This window comes from Scophthalmus maximus, chromosome 15 (assembly GCF_022379125.1).
Source record: "Scophthalmus maximus strain ysfricsl-2021 chromosome 15, ASM2237912v1, whole genome shotgun sequence".
Taxonomy (NCBI): Eukaryota; Metazoa; Chordata; class Actinopteri; order Pleuronectiformes; family Scophthalmidae; genus Scophthalmus; species Scophthalmus maximus.
Genome location: NC_061529.1, coordinates 16,647,110 through 16,671,290, shown reverse-complemented (window position 1 = coordinate 16,671,290; position 24,181 = coordinate 16,647,110). Strand labels below are relative to the sequence as shown.

Below are 24,181 nucleotides of genomic sequence, written 5' to 3'. Positions count from 1 at the left end.
GTGAAGTGCAGAGATACAGGCTATGCTTGAAATTGAGTATTATTTATGATTGGCGTGTTAAAGAAGAGGCAAAAATAAAAAAAGAAGTCTTGTGCGTCAAGAACACCCCTATCGTCTGTGAAAGGCATCAATCTCTTTTTATCTGCTCCTCGCACATCATGAACACATTTCAGTTCGAGCAAAGTAAAAAGTGTTTCAGATTGTTCTCACTTTAAAAGCTCCATATCAAACACAACATTCCAACGTTTCAACCCCGGAGCTATATTACAGCTTTCTGCTGCGTTCACTGGTATTTGTGGGGATGTTGTGAAAGGCTCCAAAATCACTAAGGTGGCCTTTTGCAGTGTGCTTTATTTAATTTTTTTTGCTGCCATTTGCTGCCTCTCCTTCTGTTAAATAGAGCTGAGTCGCAGCCAATGAGATTTTGACTGAAGCCCCGGTTGCACTCAGTGCAACTCTGCTGTGTGCCGAATGTGGGAGTGAATGCTCGACGTTTGAAAGAATTCCGTGCCCACTTTCCTTGCCCTGCATTCTTACATTCTCAGCGTCGGTGTTTGCTGTTCCGCGGAGCCATTTGTGTGAGGCAAAAAGCCGTCTTTGTCATTCAGTTCCAGTTCAGGGCCTGTCAGTTAAATACCCGCCTGAAGAAACTTTGACTCCACAACTAGAGGATAACCTTTGTGTTTCTCATCCTCCTCATAAGATGTCAAGTGCTTAAAGGTCCAGTCTGTAGGATTTAGGTGGATCTGTTTGCTCAAGTGGAATATGATATTCTAATTATGTATGCATTAGTATATAAACCCTTGAAACCAATAATTGTTTTGCGTTCTGAGATTTCCTTAGAGTGAGCTCCTTATATCTAAATGGGAGTGGGTTATTCATGTTGCGCTGCCCTGTTTCTACAGCAGCCCAATATGGACAAAGCAAACACTACTCTGCAATTCAAAAAAAACATTTCGATAAACCTGCATATTAGCACAGTTTGTTGAGGAAGCAGTTCAATTGAATTGAATAATGTTTCCTTTAAAAATCGTCCTGCTAACCAGTAGCCAGCCAAGCTCAGCAGAGTAGCGGAAACTGCCGTCTCACTTTCTGACAAGGAACTCTTCCAACTGCTTGGAAGCAGCTGCTTTTTAACCGTTCGTTTGTCATGGTCCGCTACGACCGACGCGTCTTTTGGACCTTTTTTTTTTTTGGAAACCCTTGAAACCTTAATTGATACTCTGATGAACTATCTTGTTTCTTGGCGGACTATATTGTTTATGATTTATTTTTATTACCCTTCCTTGGGCACTTTAAAGTAGGCCTTACAGGTTTTATATTATTGTGTGATAAATAAAAACTTTTTTTAGGCTGATTGAAATCATACAGAAGTATTTTGATAAGCCTCCTTAGAATTTGTTCTGTTTTAACAATCAATACGATAAAACCACCGGACAAGATTTTTACGGGTAATAAACTGTACAGTTATGTGGTCAAATAAACTCGTCCCTACTCTCTGGTGGACAAACTCTAGAATGACTGCACTGTTTTTAAACATACAGCATCTTCCTTTGGCATTTCTGTACTGTATTTATTGGCTGACATATGCGCTGACGGTCACGGATCTGCAATCAGTCATGTCAGTCAGGCTTCATTAGGTAAAACCTTCTGGCCTTTAAAGGGATAACATTAAATTATTTTTGTATAACAAAGTGTAACCACCCATCCTAAAAATATATGCCTGGTTTCTCAGCTCTCAACTTGCTATGTCTGTTTAGGATAGTACACTGATATATACCAGCCAACTTCACATTATCTCATTTTTGCTTTTCTTTATTGTTTTGTGTGTCATGTGCGTTGGACAGTTGGGCAGAGGGACAGCAGAGATAATGGCACTTTCTCTTTTTTGTGTCTGTACCTTTCTCGTCAACATCATTCATTCCTCTTTGTTGCAGCTAAATGACACGCACTTGCTCACTGACTGGATAGGACAATAACATCCGTAACAGCGAGCAAAACGCTATTACTCTCCAATTGCAAATGTGATTCACCATAAAGAAACAGTACCATCCTTGTAAAACAGAGAACCGAGTTTGTTATGGATGAATTTTGAAAGAAAGTTGAGAAGGGAGCCTGAAACAGTCTTAAATCTAAGTGCACAAAACACAAAGCAGTTTGATCTTGATTCCGCCGAGACAGTTTTGGGTTTCCACCATGACAAGGCCACTGTGGGGGTGGATCGAGTCAGATGTACTGAGGGATGATGGGAAGGGAGAGGGAGTCGGCTGGGCAGGGATGGATGGACATGCAGATAGGTAGAGAGAGAGAGAGAGACAGAGAGGGGTGGGGAGCAGTCACAGAGACGGAGGGATGAGGTGGAAAAGGATATGACAGATGCGGAGATGAAAGATGGACCAGCTGGGGAGAGACCCCCCCCCCCACACACACACACACATACACAACACTCTCAGGCACACATGGTATGTGGTCATTTGTCGTATCCATATGTACACTGAGCTATGGGATATTAAATAAAAGCCCATTGTGAGTCTGTGCCTAATGGAAAATGACTGAATTTTCTGCCTTGTGTGTATGGGGTTATTTATTATTTCTCATTATTATTGTAACAGATGGGTATAAAAAATAAGAGCCACAGTCCAACCTGTTTCTCTCACAAAAAAATATACTATTCTACAGAGACTAATATTACTAGGCTGCCTTTTTCACATTGAGAGCTTTTTTGGGGGAAGTATCGAAAGGTCTTAGAAACGACATTTCTTTTCTTTCACCCACACCATTTCATAATTTGATTCTATTCGGATACGTGCCGCATTGCACTGATAAATGAGGGCTAATGTTAGCAACATTTACAGGCCTAAAATAAGATGGCGAACACAACCCAACATAACAACAACTTCTGACTTTAGTATATAAAAAAAGACATCGCATCTTGCACCACCAGTAGGTCAAATGTTGGACTGGTACGGGCCTCGGTGCAGACATTCATGGTCACCAGAGGATGAGTCCACTGACTTTGACCACTCCCTGTCTTTTCCTCCAGCACCAACACAAGGTGCACTTCTGCACTGGGATTCAGTTTGATCCCAGGACTTCCCATCTACCACAACTACTGGGTCAAACTTTCAAACTTTTCAACCTTGGTTTATTTATCTGTTTATTCATCAGTTTGATTACAGCCACACTGAGCGGCTAAGTGACAGTAGACCCACAGTCTTGCTCAGTACAGGTCTGACAAAACATTGGCTCTGAGGATCTGTCTTGGGCATTTTGGATGTTTTCATTGTTTGGGCTTTATGATGAGAAATACATTTGAAATATTGATATCAATATGATAAAAAACAGAATAGCCACAGTCACACCCCTTGTTCTTAACAGCAGCATGTTAAGCCAGTGAAAACTAGCCAAAGTTTCGGCTTTGTTATAGGGATGAAAATAGTCTCGTTAAAAAGTAGCACAAGCCTGTCGCAGAATCCAAGTCTGTCTCAAATTGTTGGGGTCTGTTTTGTAAAAACCTGTCGTCCGACATTATGTAAATACGCACAAAGCCAGTTACTGGGTAGCTGAGCTGCATTTGAACATAGTCACAGCTGGTGTTTGTGCCTGTTGTGCTGTCTACACTGATGTCATTGTTTTGTGTGTGTGTGTGTGTGTGTGTGTCTTGTGTGTGTTTTATGGCCACCGATGATTGGCCACGAGTAGTGTCACAGCTGATGAAATGTGTAGCTTTGCAACAGTGAGCAACTTCACACTCACACTGTATGTGTTTGCTGAAATGCACCATGCCTATTAAGACTCTCCCTCTCACACACACACACACACCCACACACACACACGCGCACGCTGAGTTGTGTAACCGCCGGTGATCGACCACACCTCGGTTACGCAAGTGCTCTCTGTAGTACTCTACCAGCTCCGCGGTGTTGCACAGTGACCGGATGAGTTAACGCGAGTAAAAGCGCGGGGGCGTCCGTGCTGTGCTCCGTTACAACAGAGTGGGTTTGAGTCGAAGACACCGCCGCACTAATTACTCATCTTCCACTCCACCGTGTACGCTTACTGTCCATACCTGCAGTGCTCTCCTCCAGCATGGTGCATTTGAGAGATCCTCCGAGTGAGCAGCATTTCCCCTGCCACTAAAAAAAGACACACGGGGTTTGCATCAACGTAGGATAGGGGTGCAAAATTGGAGAATTAAGGAAATATGAAAAGTGTATGAATGCAAGCGAAACAATTCGAATCTCTATGGTGACGGATGAAAACGCAGCTTCCTGGTCAAGAATAGGGAGACTGCAAATGCTTTTTGCCCCTAGAGACACTTCATCCAAAACACACAGATTCTGCCCCATGAGCTTGAAGTGTCCTTTATGATTAGGTGGATAAAAGTCTTGTATATGCAAGAAAATCAGCCTTGCTTCTATCTACGCTGTCGTGCAGTGGGTTTTTTGAAGTAGCATGTACAACATCTTTTTCAAAGGAATCGATGCGGCCGTTCATCTGAGGAAAGAACTGGAAAGTGTTTCTACAAACAAAACCCTTTTTTTATCCAACTAGTGAAGATAATTATTCCCAAACCGAAATTAAGAGCAAAAAGTCAAAAAGAAAGTGATAAAAGCCTCAAGCTCAGATAGCGTGGGTTCGAAACCTGGGTCAAAACACTCCCGTTTAAAAACCAACCTCTGGGCTAGTTTGGATCAAACCTCCTCTCTACACGTTACAGGATGAGTTGAATGCTTCACATCTTCTTTCATAGTTCATAGTGTCTCTGTTAATATTCGGGCCGCACCAGATGAGCCAGTTATTCTTGGATTTGTTAGTTTGCCATTGCAGTTGCTGATTGTTCTAAATCTGTGCTTAACAAATTGTATTTTTAACCTAATTCATACCATTTACCCCCAAAGCATTGGCCTAAAAGCCTTACAGTATTTGTTTTGTGTTTCATTTGTTGTTTTAGCTCATGCCTACAATTATTATTATTATTCTTTATTTTATTTTTGGAGGGGGGGGGGGGCCCAAAGAGTCCATTTACTTGTTTGTGCGTCTGTTCCATTGGTGCATTAGATATCACAGCAGCACACATCAGAAGCTCTGCCTGCCGATCATATATCTTTCATATCTAGGAACATTGGTCGCCCTCGGTACTTCTTCCAGCTGCAGTTCTGTTAAAGAAAAAAGGAAAAAAAGAAAACAGCCCAGGACAGCGGAGAAGCAGAATGGAGCGAGAACACAGTGCCGCTCTGAAGCTTCGTGCAAAGTCAGAGGGGCTTTTATTATTAACTATTCAATATGACTATAGTCATAACTGGGGTTTTTCTTTTTAGAGCAGCTATTTCAAACACCCCCAATCCACGATTTGCAATATTTCAAGTTTGGGCAAAGATCTACTTGACTCGGTTGCTGTTTTCTATTTTGTTTCATTTAGATCAGAGATGAAAAGGGGGAGCGGTCATTCATTTCCACTATACAGTCCTGGAAAGAACAGACAGCTTGAGCTGTGAATCTGCACTGCAGTGCTGTACACACACACACACACACACACACACACACGTACATACATACAGATGCTTTTCCCTTCCTGCTTACTGACCTGTTTCAATAATTCAGAAGAGTGACTTGCTGGCTGGATGGCAATGGGCTCTATCCATGGACTCGGTCAACCGTTGTACGTGTGCGTGCGCGCACACACACACACACACACACAAACATAGTGTTTGTTATGCTTGGCGGTTTTACATCTATGCAGCTTTACACAGCAAACAAGCCTCAGAGATTTGATTCCATGAGGATATGACACATGGGCGAGCTCACAGAAATGTGACATTGCTGTTGCCACTATTTTGTCTTTTTTTTCCATTCCTCTGGAAGGAAAGATAATGGAAAACGGAGCGGTTTCAGTAACCCACTTGAGTTACTACAGATGTTTTAGCTGCACATGTTAGACCGTTAGGATTATGTGTTATTCACGCAGCGAAGTGCTGTGGCAAAGACGTATCCCATCAGAAAACCCAAGAAATTATAACACATCAGTTTCTAAAGGCAGGATCTCAGCTATATCTTATTTCAGTAAACCAAACCTTATTACCTTATTTGCCAATAAAAAAAAACACACATTACATTATTTTCTACTGTGCCTCAGCATTCAGAGGACAGATTGGACAGTAAAGCAGGCTGCGTGGACAGGAAGGGTGCAGCCTGTAGGAAAACAGGAGATACCGTTTGGGACGTTCTCTTTGCAAGGCTTCAGGTCATGAATCACCTGGTTTCTGTTGGGGGTGTGACAACCACGACCTTCGAACCTTGTTAAACCACAAACTCCTGTTAATCTACATTTGTGAAACAAGTATTGTGATTCGTGTTTCAAATGAACCCACCATGTCCTGAGTAATTGATCGCATGCACACTTTAAGTAACTCGGTTTAAATACTGTTTGTAGTTTGTTTTTTTGTTTTTTTTCAAATGCTGGGTTTTAATTAAAAATGTCTTCAAGTCAAAACATTTCTGTTTAGTGAGTTTCCAGAAGTCAACACCATCAGCCCCACGCGACAGCTTACCAGACATCTGAGCGCTCCATGTCTCGAGCCTAAAACATTTATTAATTCCTTAGCAGTGTTATTTATTCCCTCACATATCCTCCGTGCCCCTTCCCTCAGTGGATCACTGCAGTACCTTTGGGATACGCGAGCGGAGCAAAGACATGTTTCTATTATGTAAAATGTGGCGCCGTTTGGTCAAAGATGTGCCAGCGTGGACCTCGTGCCACTGTCAGATTGTTACGGCTCTGTGCCAGCGGTCGGCCGGCGCACACAGTGCGTCCTCGCTCTTGACTGCATGGCCCATGAATAAATGATGTCTGCGGAGTCTCTACCCATGCTATGAACTCCCAGATAAAGAATAAACAAGCAGATTTTCGGCAGACTTCCTGCTGCTGTGCACACTGGTTAAGCGTTTCCCTCGTTTGGAGTTACATAAGATATTGAATAATTGAGAGTAATTATTTTTAGGAGACCTTTTATTTCTCCGGACAAATGGAGGAGCCTCGTCTAACACGGGGCCTTCAGGGCTTTCATCATCATCATCATCATCGGCAAACCATGTAGAGTGACGGCGGCACCTCACCCCAGGTACCTGGTCTCGTTTAAGGATGGATGAGTTCTCTGCGCGGTCCACGCCGAAAACCCGAGACAACGTGGTCCCGCCCTGGGGGACGCAGGCTAATTAGACTGCACCGGTTGTTTTTTCACGCCGGGAGTCTACCCGAGGCCAACCGCTGACCCGCGTTTTTTTTGGGCGCGACGCTGTTGTCGGGTGCAATTTTGATGCTTTGTGCTGCGATGGACTCGAATCAAAGTTTCATGCTCACGTCACTGAAAAACACATTTGACGTGGTTTTTTGTGACTAACACGTTTTGCAGGGACACAAAAGCTTTTATCGTAAAAAAAAAAGCAACGGTGGAGCAGATCGGGCAGATGACTTTCATTTGCCTGTTTGTGTCTGCAAATAGCTGCTGCAACCAAGTTTGTTTTTTTTTCCTTTTGCAGAGTTATATAAGAGCCTTGGACTAGATTCTGCTGCGAAGACAAATTACTAGAACACTCCGCCGAACAAAACAGACAGTGATTCATTCATTAAATCAACCGTGAAGTAATTTGTGTTATTTAGCTGCATTGCGCGATAAAAAAAACCTAAACCAGTACATGTGCGCGTGCACAGTGTATGTATCCAGTGCAGGCGTCTCTTAGCATATCTCCCTCCCAGGTGCCCGTGGATTAAAAGCTAATGCCCTTGCGTTATGGGTGTGGTCCTGCATATTAACAGCAAGTCATCACGTATGCTGCTGCTGGCGGATTAGCTGACAAAGAGGCACTATTCTACCACCGTCTCCCCCAAGGTCACAGTGACAGTGGAGAATTGATAAATCACAACTCACCCGATGCATCATTCAGTCCATGTAACCGATCTATCTCCTGCGTCCATCTGCATCCAACGTTTTTCTTTTTTTTATATAGCTGTCTGGAAAGTTTTCTGATGAGGTTTTAGAAAGAGCTCCATCCCCGCACTCTCATGCGTTCACTTTCAGTTGTGATCACACGAAACAAACGCGCCGATGACTTCTCCGTCGACAGTCGAAACCCACCGTAGCCAACCACTGTCGGATGTGGGGAAGGTAGATATTCTTCTTTATGTGATAAAATGGAGCGCAAGCGTTTGTACTGCGATAACTCTTTGTGCGCGCGTGTGTGTGTGTGTGTGTGTGTGTGAGATCCTGCTGATACCAGATACCGCCACACTATTGATGTGACAACAATCTCTAACTCTCCTCCGCATCTATCTTTATTTCCTTCCATCGCTCTCCTTTTCACTTTCACATTCATCCCTGTCGTCTTGTTTTTTCTACTTCCCTCCATACTCCACATCCTTCTATCAGGTCCCCTCCTCCTTTTTTTTTGAGGCTGTTGCCATCTCCATGGCCCCTGTCTTCATTTTCTTTTTAGCCCTGTCCTACTCACCCTCCCTTCCACCTTACTCTTTGCCCTCATTCTTTACCTCGTTGCCTCGTTTTGATCCCTCCCTCCCTCCGTCCTGCTGGCTCAGCTGGTACAGAGGCGGCCTTTGTTTCAGCTGTGCCCTCTATCCTTTGAAGGAGGAAGGCTGAAAAGCGAGTGGGGGAGGAAGGGGGTGAGTAGGAAGAAGTGAAACATGGACGGGCAGGAGGGGAGGAAAATCCAAATGGGAAAATGGGATAAAAAAAGACGGGAAGGCGTGGGAGGATGAAGAGAAGGCAAAGGGGGAACAGAAGGGCAGAAGGTTGAAGGGAGGGGAGGCAGGAAGAGGGATATCTTTGGATCAATGGTCAGGGTTGTTCAAGTCATTGATACCCAGCAGCAACAACATGTGAGGGCAGATATCCTGTGTGTGTGCCCGCGCCTGCGTGTGTTTGTGTGATATAAGACGTGCGCTCTCAACTTTGCACACTTCCACTTGGTTCAGCGGTGCCCAGTTGCAAAGTAAGCTCTTTTTGACCACAGTGCTGGAGAAACCTGTCGACCTCTTACTGTGATGCGAGTCAACAACAGCATAGAAAAATGGTCTGTAAAAGTACAACATGAAAGAGGATGTGTCAAAACTACGGTGCGGAGACACAGAGATTCATATTCTCTGCGTTATGATATTCTGTTGCTGTTCCCAACATTTGATATCTGACATTTTTTTTCTTTCCCTTTTTCTCTTTAGTGAGTGAAAGAAGATTTTGGACCTGCACCCTCATCTGTGATGTTGTAGCCGCGGTAACATGTGATTCCTGAAGAAGAGTGTTTTCCGCTTTTACGTCTCTGAAGGTAAGGTCATTCTTTTGCAATGGTTGAACATTTTGAGAAATACACTCATTGGCCTCCTTGACTAAGAGTTTGATTGGAAGGTTGGCACCACTCTCGTAACAGTCTGTTGAATAAGTCCCTACAACTAGAAGGGGATAAGCTTAGCTTAGCATAAACACTGCAAATCCAAAATCCACTTGCAGAGTAGTGCAGATAGTGTAGATGAAACAATGCTGGCTGGTGGATTTTGGTTTTTGGTCAGGGTCTCTTTAGCTAACCTAAGCTAAATGTTAGCTGGCTTTACCTTTGCAGTTAGCATGCAGACATGAGAAGGCTCACAATCTTTTCATCTAACTCTGCAAGAAAGCAAGATTCCTATTTCCCCCCCCAAAAAAAACATGTAGGTATTCCTCCGACAGGTCTGGGGGGACCTTGCGAGAAAAATATGTCCCTTTGTGCTTAACTTTTTCAAACGCCGAGAGACCAAACGGAGAGCAGCTTGGCCTCTTTTTTTTGTGTGTGTTATCACAGGGCGACGCACTGACACTGCTCAGCAGAGTTTGAGTTACATTACTCAAGGAAAGCACAGGCCGGATGTGGGTCAGAGCGTCAGGCTTCGGAAGTGTCACCTGGATTGTGTGGCCTTGTAGAGGAATTGGAGATGTAGTGGAGACTACATTAGCATTTTGGCTACGTCTGCGGCGGACACCCGAAGAGTGTCATTTAGTTGCGTGTGACGGTGTGAGTTTGCCAACGGGAAAATGGATTAGCCCCGTTTTGCCCTGTAGTGCAAACCGGTCTTGTTTTATCTAAGCGTGAATGCACAGTGGACACCGAGCTAGCTCAGTTTGAGTTTCAGTAAGAATTAGCGAAAGCTATGGCCTTGGCCAGTCCTGTGATTTAGATTTTCTTTTCCTTATCTCCTAGCTCCTGCTTTAAGCCCATCGCATTAATAGCTTGTCATCTTCATATCGGCTTTCTCCTTCCAACAAGTCCTAATATGACAAACTTTGCCGTATGTGGTACAGACGACCATATCGAACGTTTCCTAAAAACAGCGCCTCTACTGGTGACAGGAGGTACACCACACAAGCTTTTTTCGTCTCAGAGCATCGGAGGTTGTGTACATGATGACCGCCACAGGTCTGCGGTATTTAAAAAACAACCACATAAGTCGTAATACGCTGCTTCTGGTCGTTTTTTCGGTGGAGGACAGTCTCTCTCCTTCAGGAACCTACGTCTGACCTCTTTACCCCCTGGGAATCTGCTGCTGATCCCCTCTCTCTCTCTCTCTCTCTCTCGCTCGTTTCCCCAGCCTGTGTTCCCTTTTCCTTTCTTCCCCCGGCTGTTAGATCTACACTCCCAACCTCGATACGCCCCAGTGGGATGTGGCTGACTGCTGAACTCAGCTAGAAAGAGGCAGGAGGGGAGGATAGGGAGAGGAGGTGTGGGGACGACGGAGGGAGGGGGAGTAGAAGGTAGAAGGTGGGAAGAGAAAGTCAAGAATCTATCTATATGTCGAGTGTGTGTGTGTATGTGTGTGTGTGTGTGTGAGAGAGAGAGAGAGAGAGATATAGAGAGAGATATATACAGTATTTGTAACAGTGCCTCAGGCAGATGTGAAATCTGCTCTGACCACAACAAATCGCTCACACATGAATATAAAGGGGGCATTTGCTGAGATATTTTCACAGCCAGAGGTGGAAGATTCTCACAGCGTTTCAATCCAGAGCTCTTGGGTTTGTCATGTGTCTCACGGTGTCTTCATCATTGTTCCTCATCGTCCTCGAAAACTTTAGTCTGGGCATCTATCTCACATTGTTCCTCTCCTTCTTCGAGGCACACTTGATGTCCCAGGACCCACGACATTTATTAGTCGCATTAACACCTGCATCTCCTCATAGGTGAACGTTTTAATGCAAAATTTGAAATGCTTAACCGTACTGCAACAATGCCGGCGGAGGGAAAGGTCAGGGGGTCATACAAGAAAGTAGTTACAATTCGCTCTGCTCTTATCCGCTGCGAAATTAGGATTATAACAACAAGTCATCCAACTAATTAGACCACGTATGTCATGTGTGTTTCATGTGCTCTCATACAAGCCAAATCCACCACAAATACAGTACTTTTCGAGCCACTGAAATACACAAACGTGCCGGACTTACCAGGTCTACCGCTGACCTCTAGCGGCCGTGTACATAACGACCACTAGAGGTCAGCAGTCTTTAAAATGACCAAATACGTGGTAATAGGCTGCGCGATGCAGAGACCAAACAGCAGCCACTGTTTGTTTTACCGCATTAATGAACACAGTGCCACACGTCAGTGCTTTGGAGTTCAATCAGAGGCCCGTGCACTGACGAGGGATTTCAACCTGCAACCCTCCAGCGTCCGACAGCGACTTCAACTAGTGCCCTGGCTGCAGACCTGGATCCCCCTTCTGTGTGTGTGTGTGTGTGTGTGTGTGTGTGCGTGTGCGTGCATGCCCGTGTGTGTGTGTGTATGCGAGCTCTCTCTCTCCCGGACAGTTGTAAGGCTGCCTGGATCCCTTGGGGGGAGTATGGCAGCCGAGACCTGCCGAGGGCCAGCCAGGCCTGGGTCGCCATGCTGTGCTAAACCTGCTCGCTTCGCTTCTGGCCCCCGTGGGACAATAAGTGTGAGGAGGTTTCGGGTGAGGAGAGAGGAGAGGGGAGATGAAAGGGAACAGAAAGCAAAGCGAGGAGGGATAATTCATACATGAGAGGAAATGCAAATACATAAGACACACACCCTAAGGTAGTTAGTTAGTCAAGCTTAAAACGCGCTCTCTCTCTCTCTTTGTCAGACCCTCTCACTTCCTCTCATTCTCTCCCTCTGCTGCTTTTGCATACAATTGTTAGCCATGCTGAACACTTCCGAGGTGGTCTCTGCTTTCCTTTTTTGTTTCCACCCCCCGCCCCCCATCAGACAAACACTCCCAACATGACACAGCTACTTAATATAGGATGTACAAAAGAACGCAGATGCAAATTACTATGGGACCCTGTACCTGCATCACGAGAGGATTACTTTGAAAGAAACAAGCAAAAACAACCTCAGCCGACTCGAGGCTTGTGGAAAAGATCTTCATTGAACTTTAGCCAAAGCTTCATTAATACAGCAGTTAATAGGACTTGGTATCTAGCGTTGGACAATGTCTTGCTTATGATGATGCTAGGTTTAACACCGTGATCATGTTGCGATCAGTCCAACCCTAATAGCACCAATATCGATCAGGAAACAATATAATAAAAATAAAAACATTTATATATATATAAACATATATATGTACTATCAAGTTCTTAGACTTTTTATCATCTTCACTTAAATTTACTGATTCCAACACACTAAAACATTTTTTTGCACATGTTGAGTTTATTAAAACTCTTAAGGCAAAATCTAAAAGATACTGTAGACAAGGAGGTCCAGCCCTCCTGGTTTGGTTGTCCCACCTCTACGGGTGCCAAATATGGAGAATTCTCAGATTATCAGACCCGAGCGTGATTTGTGTATTAATGTATTTGTGTGAATTATATAAGATGTATATTACGTTTTAATCTCTGTGAATCAGTATCACCTTTTTAAATGGAACTACACTGCCGTATAGCAACAAACCCATTGCTGACAAGGCTACTGCTTTGTGCATTATATGGCGCCAGCTTAAACAGCAAGCACTGCATCCTCTTTGGGAATATTTGCTTTTAAGTCATAAAACACCACAATCAATGACAATGGACTTAAGCGTTCAGATAAGATGCTGAAAATAAGAGAGGTGTGATGGACAAATTATCAGCAGCATGTTTTAACTTTTGCGACTAAAACAAAACAAAACTGTACCACCCTGATAGGCGTCGCCACTCGTCTTGTCCTCGTTTGTTCACAGCAATGATACCAGGATGTCCCTGTGACCTCGCCACTGATTTATCGACGTTTAAAAGGAGAACACATGCTTGTTTTGCTGAATACTAAAGGATGGCGTGAAACACAGACAAAGCCCCTCACTCCACTCTCGTTTCCGCCGCATTAAGGCCATTCCTTGTTGTTTACGAGATTTGGAGATGCAATACAACTTCACAAAGAATCTCTCCCTGTTATTTGGTTATTTGCGGGATAGTAAGTGAGTTTATGTCAGTATCACTGTCTCATCACGCCGCACACAGTGGTATTATCTATGACTTCCTCTCCAAATTGCTCAGCTATTCTCTACATCTCCGCGTTGTTCTTTCACCGTGGGCGGCGGAAGGAAATGGAGTGTGTGAAACAGGATGGGAGGGTAGCCATACTTGTTTATGTTTTCTCCCCAAAAGCCCACAGCCAGGCTGCAAACCACTGACGGAGGACAACAATGGACAGAGACAGTGAGCCAAGAGACAAGGGCAGAGGCTGGCTTTGACTCTGTGCTTTTTATGCTTGGGATGACATTTCAAATGATAAAAGGTTAAAGAAAATATAAAATGTTGACATAATAGCCACAAAAAAATAAGGCAAAATGCTTCCAGAAATAGCACAGGCAAGAGGGCCATCAGTACAATGATGGATACGTTTAGGTTGGATAAGGTTTTTATTTTTGACCCAAACTGGATGTGCTAAGAGTCGGACATTCTTTCCAAAATGTATGACATACTAAAGACTGGGACGCCACCGACTCATGGCAAAGAAAGATAAAAGGACCCCTCTTTGAGTTCATTTATTTCCCTAATTTCATGGAAATCCATCTAACACTGGTTAAGACATTTTCATACAAATGCATTGGTCATAATTCTTAGTAGTGGGATCACCAAAAAAGACAGTAGGATTCATCCAATGGCGACCATGAATGTCAGTACTAATGTGTGTTCAGTCCAGCCCCAAGGACCCTTAAAGCGGCAATATGCACTTTTGGAGAAAGCTTCTTTCTGTTTTTGCTGTTGTTGTGATCTGTGGTGGAATTGCACAGTTTTTTTTATCACTTCCTGTGTCCATGTTCTATGTGGCACGAAACATGTTTTATGTAATTGCATATCAACCAAAAGATCAGACTGATCACTTATCATGTCAATCTGATAAACTCCCTAAGAGTTTGTTGGAGAACAACACCTGCAAATTGCAACACAAAACACAAGATTCCTGTGCTCTCTGAATGTATGTAGGTGAAACATACTACAAGGTCTATTTTTTACGAGGGAGCTATAGAGCAATTTTGCCACACCCACGTGCAACATCCATAAAACATGTATGTTTTCTCCTCGTGGGGGAGAATGATAATAAGCAGTTTAAATTGAATCATTGCACCTGTTGGTCCTGCTTATGTCAAATGCATACAACAGAAATTATCCCACGTGAGAATACAGTTTAAGTCTGGGAGGTAGTGTGATATATATATGCAATATTCCTGGATGTGTATCCTCTGTTGTGCTTTCTTTTATGGAGGTCTTTCATTAATGCGCGTCAGACTCTCCACATTTGTTCCCTCAGATGCTCCCGTTTTTCTCTTTAAAACCCAGCGTGTTCAGTCAGACAGCTCGAAGATGCTTTTTCTTCCTTCCCCCGAGCTAAATGTGTCTCTACGGACATGTCTGGCTCTTTTTTCATAGTCCCGGCCTCTGTTGTGCTCACTCTTTCCTTTTTTTTTCTTCCTCCTCTCAGATTTGACCTCTTCTTCTTTCTGCTGGGTTCCTATCCTATCTTGCTTTCTTTGTTTCTCATTGGGTGCTCTTCATCTGCTTCTCCGTCTTCCTTTCCACAGTATTTTCCTATTGAGCACAGAGGTTCAGCATTTATTTCCATACTGCATATTGTTTTACCTATGATTTCTAGACTTATCTAGTTTGGTCCTAAGTGAAGAGCTTGCAGTGCCCCGTAATGCTGTAAAAGCCATTCCAGAGGCTTTCGCTCTCTGCAAGTGTGTGAAACGACAGTCTGAGCTGAGTAGATAATTCTGCATCCATATCCTTATGTCGAGAGGGCGCCCCATCCGTACGTGATCACAAACGGCCTCCTTAAAAAAACAAAACCAACATGAAAATAAAGAGGGAGAATCCTCTTGCACAGATTCACAGCCATCAAACCGACAGGTTCCCCTATTTTGTGTGGTTGTCCATGGACAATAATATTTGACAGCGCTTAGCAACTGTAACCAGGCAGGACAAGCTTTGGATCTCTCCACATATTGAAGTGATGCGGATGAGGCTGTCCAAATGCCCTATGGATTTAGAAATCATACGTTGTCGTTGAAAAGGGACGAGTGTGAACGAAACAGTGTGTTTATCCCTTGTGCACGTGGAGCAGAAATGCTCGCTCGTGAGGATGCCTCTTCGGAAATTTGTGTAAACCGAAATCAGGCACTGGAATCTGCGTTATGATTCCGTCCTTCAAACCTCTATAAGTTAGCATGCCTATGCAGTGTGTAAACCTCACTCCCTGACACCTTCAGAGAGGTGCTAGCGACGACTCCTGTTTAAGCCTCCTTGCTAGCACCTCCCGTGCCGGAGGTCGGGAGTTCGAGGCCACTCCCGTTACACCTGGTTAACCTTTTTATTTACAGTAGCAAGCTAGTGCTATTTTCCGAGAACAAGAGTTAGGATAACACTAGCTACTCGCATTATTTTGTGGGTTGCAGGTATTGATAGAAAACTCTCTGTTCAGAATGACATCCATCCAGGACTCGTTAGCTGGAGTCAAACAGCTTTTAGACACCGCTAACTTCAATATGAGAGTCGAGGCCAATGTTACCAGCTAACACGCTGCCTTCATCTTCTTATTACACAAGGGTTCGGTACGGAACTCCGGTGCAAATCGGGCACCGGTACCTAATCGGCTGGTATACCGGACCGGATCACGACACAGCTTCCAGTGCTTATTCTCAGTTCCTGGTGCTGTTGACTGAAATCATTGCCCTGCTTACAGCCATCATAAACATCGCCGCACGTGCCTAGACGACATTACATAACAGTGGATTATCTACATGGCTCTGGCGGCACGTTAGCCTACAGTTAGCTAGTTTAAAATGCCCAAAGATAAACGGTTCAAAGTGTTGCTGTGTTGAAAGGAACAACTGCAGTTGCCGCGCGCAGGGGGCTGTGACTAGCGCAAACCTCGCCCCTTCCCCGCCCGCTCCCAAGTGCTCAACACCGCTGGACAGTCGCTCCGTCGCCAAGTCGTTTGGAGGCGGGGACAGTGGCTGGTCCACGTACCGCACCGCACCTGGCAGCTTGCGTTACCCCGTGCCGACATGCCCATCAGCCCCCGGTGTTGGGCATGAAGTCGAGGCCGGAGTATAGAGCTGGAGCTTTTTTGGCGTATTAAGCTTTGGAACTGTTATTTAGTGTGAATCAACAGTGAACAACAATTAATATGTTCAATTTAAAAGCTCCAATTTGCCTCAGCAAGTAAAAAATAACGTTCTTATCGTCGGTGCTTAAAAAACATGTATAGGTTCTTGCAACGTTTAGGTCCCAGTGCCATTTTGAAAAGTAGGCGATCTAGCACAGGCATCAGAAAATACACCAACAAAATCCAGCCGTGGTCCGCGCGGCTCTGATGATTTTTGTCTCCTGTGGTTTTTTTCATCTCCCCAGTAGAGGAGTAACATGCTTTGGGGTGGATGGAGGCAGACTGATTAGACCGACACAGAGAAGGCTTTTTTAGACTGACGGCTCTGCCCAGTGTTTGCGTACATATGTATGAGAGAAAATCGTTTGTTGATTTTAAAAAGCCGTCTTTTACCTCGGGCTGTTCTCCAATAGCAATTGCTGTGGCGCAGCCTGGAAGTGGGAGATTGGGATTGCTTCTTCGGGTATTATATCCATGGGTAACTACTGAAATTGCACACAGCGGTTGTGTGTCCTGAAAAGGAAGCAATTCACAATATATCAAAAACTATCTATACACAGACGGGCACGCCAACCGACGTATGTTTAAAAAGGAGATTAGGTGCGTCTGCATTCCACTTCATCCCCGATTCCTCTTCAATCTCTCTCTGTTTGTTTGTTTTTTCATCTCTTTCTATCTGTCCCACGATGCCTTTGTGAAATGCTGATGTATGTGGAACGCAGAGACAGGAAGTGCTCTGCGGTTGTCCAAATATGGATGCAGATGACTGTAATCACTGGAGAAATATCTCGTCCACTCCCTGAACAGGAAATTCACTGCCTACGCTTTCTTAATGACTTGTGTTTTTTCTGTCTGTCCGTTTGCGTGTGTGTGTGTGTGTTTGTTTAAAAATCAAATACAACACGCAGACTCATATGTGCTGATGGATGTCAATCAATTAAATGGGCAGAATAAGATCAATAAAAACCATCTTCACTGTGACCATCTTGGTGCTTCGTGATAAAGCTCAGAAAACAAACGGTGTCATGATGAAGAGCTGATCATATCTTATCTAACTTTACAGTAGAAGCAGGACTGGACTGTTGAGTTCGAAAGGTGACATCTTTCAAACATTATCTCAACAGTCTTTGGCTCAGACTTGTCTCTTCTATTCAAACAACATTTTCTCGCATTCTGTTCACAATCTCTCGTCTGGTCGGCAAGCAAAGCTGAGGTGGTGAGGCCCTATGTCAGGTTTTTCTTCGATAATTAGGGCCCGAGCACGAGGTGCGCGGACCTGGGGCATTGCATGCACCAGGGCCGTATGCACCGAGGTGCAAGGCCCTATTGTTTCCGTAAGGATTATTATTATTATTCTTATTCAGCATCGTTCACTCATTTTACACCCTGTTCCCATATGCGAAAACGGATGAAAATTGGCACACACGTCAGAAACTGCTCCCGCTACTCAGGCCTAGAGGCCCGGCACTGGGTGTGGCCCAGGGGCTCCACAGCGCCCCCTGGAAAAATCAGCAGGTATAGGAAAAAAAAATTTGGAGTATCCTACATAAATGAAATTTGGGTGGCAGATACATCTTGTCGGACCTGACAAAAAACCTCTTGGCAAAATTTCCTATGACCAACAGGAAGTCGGCCATTTTGTGTCAAAATCCATATTTCACGTGCCATATTTTAATGAACTACTACTACAAATTTCACATGAGCTACTTCAAATTTGTCGTGTGTCATCTAAAGACCCATGGGATGAAACGATATCAAAAGCTTGAGTGTACGTCAGAGGCCCATGCTGTGACGGCGTGGCGAAAATGTGGCGAATTTCGATCCCTCGCCATGAAAATGGAAGTCGCTCGTAATCGAAGGTACATGCTCCGATCGGACCCAAACTTCTCAGGCATGATAACAGTCTCGCCCTGAACAGATTACCATGTCAATATTGGACATAGGTCATAGCGCCACCTACTGGCAACAGGAAGTAACATGTGTCTACACTTTTACGCCCTCTGTCTTATAGGTTGACCACATCATCGTCAAATTTGGTCAGCTAAGTTGTAAGAAGTTGCTAACGTGGTACTATGAAATTTGTGACCATATGTCAAACGCTGTCGCCATGGTGACGCCTTGTTCGCCATAAAATACGAATACATATTTGAGGCACTTATGATGCTTTGTGTCTCACGAAACTTGGCAGACATGTTCAGAGTGGCAAGACAATATGTCCGATATGTGTCTTTTGTCCAATTGTGTCAAAATGGCTCCATAGCGCCCCCTACAAAACTTAAAAGTCAATTATCCCACCTTTAAATTTGACGTAGAAGAACCAAATTCGGTGGGCTCATGTACCTCCCGACGACCTACCAAAAAGCCTCTTGGAGCAATTAGCTCCGCCCAACCGGAAGTCCGCCATTTTGATTTTACCTTGGCGTAAGGGGCGAACGGAAGGCCTCGTACTTTCGCGAACTCCTCCTAGGCGGTTCATGGGATCCGCCTCAAACTTGGGCAACGCGTAGAGGAGGCCTTCCAGATCAAACGATATCAAAAGATTTTGTCTAAATCGAAAGGCGTGGCCGCGGTGAAGCGTGATTCGCCATGAACAGGAAGTTGCTCCAAATCAAAGGTACATGGTCTAATCTGATCCAAACTTCTCAGGCATGATAACAGTCCCGCCCTGAAAACATCTTCATGTCAATATTGGACATAAGTCATAGCGCCACCTAATGGTGATAGGAAGTTTGAAATTCTTCTTTTATGTCCTCTGCCTCGCAGGTTCACTGGAGCAACCTCAAATTTGGTCAGCTTAGTTGTGAGACATGGCTAATACGATACTTTGAAAATTTTGACCATGTGTCAAACGCTGTTGCCATGGTGACGCCCTGTTCGCCATCAAATACGTTACATATTTGAGGCACTTATGATAATTTGTTTGTCACGAAACTTGGCAGACATGTTCAGAGTGGCAAGACAATATGTCCGATATGTGTCTTTTGTCCAATTGTGTCAAAATGGCTCCATAGCGCCCCCTACAAAACTTAAAAGTCAATTATCGCACCTTTAAATTTGACATAGAAGAACTAAATTCGGTCGGCTCATGTATCTCTCGACGACCTACCAAAAAGCCTCTTGGAGCAATTAGCTCCGCCCAACCGGAAGTCAGCCATTTCGGATTTTACCTTGGTGTAAGCAGTGAACGGAAGGTGACGTACTTTGACGAACTCCTCCTAGGCGGTTATTCGGATCCGCCTCAAACTTTAGCAACGCGTAGAGGAGGCCTTCCGGATCAAACGATATCAAAAGATTTACTCCACATCGAAAGGCGTGGCCGCGGTGAGGCGTGATTCACCATGAACAGGAAGTTGCTCCAAATCAAAGCTACATGGTCTAATCTGATCCAAACTTCTCAGGCGTGATAACAGTCCCACCCTAAACACATCTACATGTCAATATTGGACATAAGTCATAGCGCCACCTAATGGTGATAGGAAGTTTGAAATTCTTCTTTTACGTCCTCTGCCTCGCAGGTTCACTGGAGAAACCTCAAATTTGGTCAGCTTAGTTGTGAGACATGGCTGATATTGTACTGTGAAATTTTTGACCATATGTCAAACGCTGTTGCCATGGTGACGCCCTGTTCGCCATCAAATACATTACATATTTGAGGCACTTATGATGCTTTGTTTCTCATGAAACTTGGCAGACATGTTCAGAGTGGCAAGACAATATGTCTGATATGTGTCTTTTGTCCAATTGTGTCAAAATGGCTCCATAGCGCCCCCTACAACATTTCAAAGTCAATTCTAACGCCTTTAAATTTGACTTAGAAGAACCAAATTCGGTCGGCTCATGTTCCTCCCGACGACCTACCAAAAAGCCTCTTGGAGCAATTAGCTCCGCCCAACCGGAAGTCAGCCATTTTGGATTTTACCTTGGGGTAAGCAGTGAACGAAAGGCGACGCACTTTGACGAACTCCTCCTACGGGACACGGGTAAGGGAATTTTCCACTTCGTGGCTGAGAATGAATGGGCATTTTCCTGCCATTGGTCAAAGGTCGTCACAATGGACTTGCGTCCCTGTTAGGGTGTCATATGGCTGTGACTAAGATCACGAATTGGACGCAAAGTGTGCTGAAGCCACTGCGCCTGTCGGTGGCGCTATCACTCCTTTCTGGGCTGGGGGGGGGGGCCCCGGGTATTGCCGTTGGACACAGGGGCCCCTACCACTTCCCTAACTCGTACACCTGTCCAACTGATGGACCTTTTTGTCCACTTCATTCACTTTGTAAATTTTTGGGTGTCCGCTTCGTGGTACATTTGTCGACATCGCAGAACTTGTCATGGTAGTACAGTACGGTACAGTAAATATGTCCAATCGGAGGAATATTTGTCCACTCTGGGTAAATGGCCCCCTTTTGCCCAAAACTCGCTTGCCGACTCTGGGGCGGGGTACCAGGGGCCCCCGGGGCCCCCGGGGGCCAAAAGTCCAATTAGCCCAGAAGTCACTTGCCGACATCGGGGGGGAGAGGCCTGAGGGGGGCCCGGGAGTACCAGGGGCCCCCGGGGGCCAAAAGTCCAATTAGCCCAGAACTCACTTGCCGACATCGGGGGGAGAGGCCTGAGGGGGGCCCGGGAGTACCAGGGGCCCCCGGGGGCCAAAAGTCCAATTAGCCCAGAACTCACTTGCCGACATCGGGGGGAGAGGCCTGAGGGGGGCCCGGGAGTACCAGGGGCCCCCGGGGGCCAAAAGTCCAATTAGCCCAGAACTCACTTGCCGACATCGGGGGGAGAGGCCTGAGGGGGGCCCGGGAGTACCAGGGGCCCCCGGGGGCCAAAAGTCCAATTAGCCCAGAACTCACTTGCCGACACCGGGGGCTTGGGCACAAGGGGCCTCCGGGGGCCCCCGGGGGCCAAGAGTCCAATCGGCCCAAAACTCACTTGCCGACTTTGGGAGGAGGGCCCGAGGGGTGCCGGGGGGTACCCCTGGGGTAGGTTGCACTTCCACCGAGTGGACATGTTCCCCCCACTGAGGAGGACTGTGCTGGCCGGGTGGAAAAGACCACCTTGCCTTTGTCCAGTTGGAATACCCTGACCTCAGCTCTAAGGTATTTTGAAGTGTACGTACACTTCGCCGCCTATTTTTAGGACCCCCGGGGAGCCGGGCAAGGGGGGGTTGGGGACGTCCACTCCGCGACATGGGCCGCTTCTTGCCACTGGACGGTTTCCGGAGCCCGCTTCCCTAGGGTGGGGAAGAGAAATCGGCGCGTCCCGACCGGCCGTCGCGAGACCCGGCGGACGCGTGGAGAGCGGCTGCCGGCGCGTCCCCGACGGCAAGAGTGCGAGGGCCCGATCATCGCTGCTCGCAGCTTTAATTAGAGTTATTATCACACTTTTTTGTCTTCATGTGCCGCTCTGGAATAATAATGAGATAAGGCCTATGCAGTATGTAGACACTGTTTGTACTCGCTCTCCCATCAGCATATAGCGCTAACTATGACTGCCTGTGGGCAAACATCGTGGCCACTGTGGAGGGGACTGCTCGAGCCCGGTCCCAGATCGCAGAGGCATCTTTGCACAGGGCTTATTTACAGTAGTCTGTACTATGTGATGCCATGAGGCTCAGGAGGTAGAGACACAAATGTGATCCCTCCCCCCCAAATCTAAAGTGTGAGAGTGTGTCTCCTGGGAATCCACCACCAGGCCCAGGAGCTGCATCCTCTGGAAAAGTCTCCAGCCTCATCTAAGTGCAGCTGGGGTGCCGGCCTTAAAGTGACTCGTGCGATAGTACCAAAGACAGATGACACTGGAACTCTGTCACCACGGCCGCAAGCAGTGGTCCAGGTACGTCATAAATACGACTCCAGCGGGACCAGGCACCAGATGGGTTGTCCAGACCTGGGGAATGTCAGCATTGTGTAAAAATTGGGGCCATAGATATTTGTTAAGTTGCAGATAATGTGAAGAAGGGACAATGTCGTCTTCCTGGGAGATATGAAAATAGGACATTGCCTGCTTGAAACCAGTACTCTCTCTGGAACAGCCAGTAACAACAAACCATTGGTATTCCTAGAATTTGGTACATGAGGAGCGAATGTGCCACTTTTTAAATGCAATTATTAACATACATATCTGACTTCATGACATTTATGTTAGCTTCATATATTAATTTGAGGAACGCTAGAGTGTCCTTATCGCCTTTTCATATGCCTCTTCAGTGGAGCAAACGCCGTAGTAGATGTTGAAGTCAAACACGTTTTGTCACCTTTCACTCATATATATATTTTCTTTTACACAATTTCATATACAGGCAAATATCTTTTCTCTCACGGTGTTTCTTAGGAAAGCATATTGTGGCATTGAAATGCTGCTGGCTCACGGGTGGTTTGTCCTAAAAGCAGTCATCCATGTCACCTGATGCCGGTTGGTTAGCCTGCATTTATATCCATTATGAAACTGGGTGGCGATGTGGACTTACCTTGTTCTTCCCCATTAAAGTAAATGCAACAGAAACATGCAGGCTAAGAAGGCCCATTCAGCAGGTTGACACCCCTGTGCTGAGCATTAGCTGTATATGCAGCACCACGGACAGCTCCTCCATGCTTCTGCACATCATTAACAGTCGGCTCAGCCGCAGCTATGGACGTCATGCGGCGAGTCCCCGACTCAGAACTGAAACGCAGCGTCTTTTGAGTAGCTCGGCTGTAGTAATACAACAGCCGTTATCTTGAATTCAAGCGCCATAAAAAATAACCATGCTGTGACTTTACAGCACTCAAATTTTATTGCGGCACTCCAGACAATTTCAGCTCCTTTGTGTAGGCCAGGTGAATCCAGCTAGCCGCGCTCAGGGACACGGTGCGTCGGTAATTGCGGTCGACCGGCTGAGTTTTAAGCTCCACTTGAATCTGCATTCTTTTGGTATTTCGAATATGATTCTATCCCTGGCGTTCTCGTCCCGTAGGGAGCGGCGTTGTGTACGTACAGCTGACGATAAAACCTGGCTGCCTTGCTGAACAAAACGGGGTAAAAAAAAAGAAGAGCACTGGAGGCTTTGATGCAAAAATAAATGAATTTTAAAAAAATGCATTAGGACATTAGGTTCTACACAATTTGTAAAGTGATCTACAGAACTGTTACATATTCAGATGTTAATATTCAACGCTCCTTGTGTGGTGTTTCAACTTTCAACTTTAATTTACAATTTTTTTTTTGTACAAGTTCAGTTTTTTTCAACCTGAAACTCCATGGCCTTGGCTTATTTTCTGAGAAGAACATGAAAAAGAAAATAGTACACATGCTACAATGCACCACACATTCATGTGCTTTATACACTGTTCGGGTCAATTTGACCCATGTACACAATGAGGCATACAAACACACTCACTCACCCCCAAACACACACACATACATACATACACACACACACACACACACACACACACACACACACACACATACACACACACACACACATACATACACACACACACACACACACACACACACACACACACACACACACACACAGTACACAGTGCACCTGCAACAT

At 45.4% G+C, this 24,181-nt stretch overlaps 1 protein-coding gene across 3 annotated transcripts in view; it reads left to right on the top strand.

Annotated features, from left to right (window-relative positions):
• lrfn5a (leucine rich repeat and fibronectin type III domain containing 5a) overlaps positions 1-24,181 on the top strand; it is a 140,797-nt gene that overhangs the window by 74,881 nt on the left and 41,735 nt on the right. For all 3 annotated transcript variants that reach the window (XM_035611073.2, XM_035611074.2, XM_035611075.2), the window contains one exon: positions 9,233-9,336. The gene's annotated coding sequence lies outside the window, so the exon portion shown is untranslated. The remainder of the gene's footprint in view (positions 1-9,232; positions 9,337-24,181) is intronic.